At 38.5% G+C, this 1998-nt stretch overlaps 1 pseudogene; it reads right to left on the reverse strand.

The window, feature by feature from the left end:
• Positions 1-187: 187 nt before the first annotated feature.
• On the reverse strand, positions 188-817 carry LOC123254746 (annotated as a pseudogene).
• Positions 818-1998: the final 1181 nt, after the last annotated feature.

Consider the following 1998-nt stretch of genomic DNA (forward strand, 5'->3'; position numbering starts at 1 on the left):
CATATACATATATATGATGTTATTTATTATTTATGTATATATATATATATACACATTTTTTGTATTTGTTATCTCGGATTGTGTGTAAAGTGTCTGTAGAGCATCATGCTCCCTGCCCCATCCCCCTTGAGCAACTGGTGTTGAATGGGTGAAGGGTAATGCCCAGCAGCTTCTTGGCCCAAAGACCTCACTGCTGGCTGTTGCTGTCAGACAGCTGTCCAGGGGTCCAGGTCTTGGGGTGGGAAGATGTGCCCTTGAAGCTCTGGGAGGCAATGGCTGCCAGGCAGGACATGCTTTTTCACACAATGCCCCCTTTCTGCCATAACACTACTTCCTGCTGTTTGACATATTATTGCTCCTCTTCATCAGTTAGCACCTTATTGAGGTCATATTGCACAGAGAACTTCTTGATGTCTCTCATGGCGGGAATCAGCTCATTGCCAGCCAGAAAGAGACAGATTGGGATAGATTCCCCTCTCACAGGTGCTCGCTCCATCTATGTTCTCATACTTGGCTATTGTGTCATTCCTGTGATAAATGTTAGGGCCTGTCCCAGTGGTCTCTTTAAGATGTCAGTTTTGTGTTTGATTTTGATCCTCACCAACAGGAAGTAGATTTTTCTCACAACCAAATCTTTCAAGTGGTACTTGGATTTATTGTACTCAAATTCAATGTGCAGACAGTCCTTGATCTCAACCTCCATCTTGATGGATGAATTGAGCTCTGGATGTGTGCTGAGTGTATGGACCACAATGCCTTTCTCTTTGACAACATCATTGAGCTGGCAGCTGATGGTGGCTCTGAGGAAATATCGTGTGTGTGTGTGTGTGTGTGTGTGTGTGTGTGTGTGTGTGTGTGTGTGTGTGTGGTTATCCTTGACTCTTCTCTGTCTTCCACCTAACCACATACAATAATCAGTCAAGTCCTTTCAATTCTACCTTCATAGTAAGTATCACTCACCAGGACCCCCTCAAAGGTACTCTACACTCTCCCTACTCTGCTCCTTCATTCCCCGAACACCTGTACTATTGAAATAGCTAACTATTCTCACTGATCTGGTCCCTGTTTCCCTTCTCAACCTGACTCCTCACAACTGCCAAAGTAATGCTACTATATAGGTCAGATCATTTAACTTCCATGATCATTAACTATCAGTGGGATTTAATTACCTATAGGATAAAATAAAAATTTTTTCTTCATTGTAAGATCTGCTACAGTCTGGCTCCACATGCCTTATTTTGCTCTATTTTTCTTCATGTTCTATATATTCTAGATGACCTGATTTATTAGATGCTTCCCAATAGTTTCCCCTCTCTTATTTTTGTCACTTTTTCTTAAAAATCAAAAAGGGTCTATTGATGTTTTTGTTGTTTATCCAACATTAATTTCTGGAAATAGTATTTCCACCCATGAAGTTGTTTCTTCAACTAGAAAAATAGGGTTAAGCATTGAATCGTCTTTGTGATAAAGAAAAAAACAATAGGACAATGAATAAATAAATCAGCAAGCATCATATCTAACTGTGGTTACAGCATTATATCACTGTAGTAACCCATCTGTCTGCAGAGGACAAGGTCTGTTTTGTTATTAGTTTTTCTTTGTTTTTTAGTCTTTTGTTACAGGAATTTAATGTATTGTTTTGCACACAGTCACTTATGAAATGTGAGCATTGATGAAGTAAATAAAGTAAAATAGCAGTGATGTAAAAATCATTAATGTAAACTGCTTAGCTTTTTTCCCATTTCTCCCTTATTCTTTCTAGAAACATTTATCAAAGACCTACTATGTGTAATAATAAGAGATGACATTTATAGATCACTTTAAGATGTGCAAAGTGCTCCAGATACATTACGTCATTTGAGCCTCCTAACAACCCTGTAAAGAAGGTAGTACAAATATTATTATTACCATTTTACAAATGAGGAACTTGAAGTCTGGAGAGGTTAAGTGACTTCTCTCATCTCTCGAATCAAATATAAACTCTTCTGCTTGACATTT

The sequence above is a fragment of the Gracilinanus agilis genome, unplaced genomic scaffold (genome assembly GCF_016433145.1).
Source record: "Gracilinanus agilis isolate LMUSP501 unplaced genomic scaffold, AgileGrace unplaced_scaffold31489, whole genome shotgun sequence".
In the NCBI taxonomy this organism is placed as follows: domain Eukaryota; kingdom Metazoa; phylum Chordata; class Mammalia; order Didelphimorphia; family Didelphidae; genus Gracilinanus; species Gracilinanus agilis.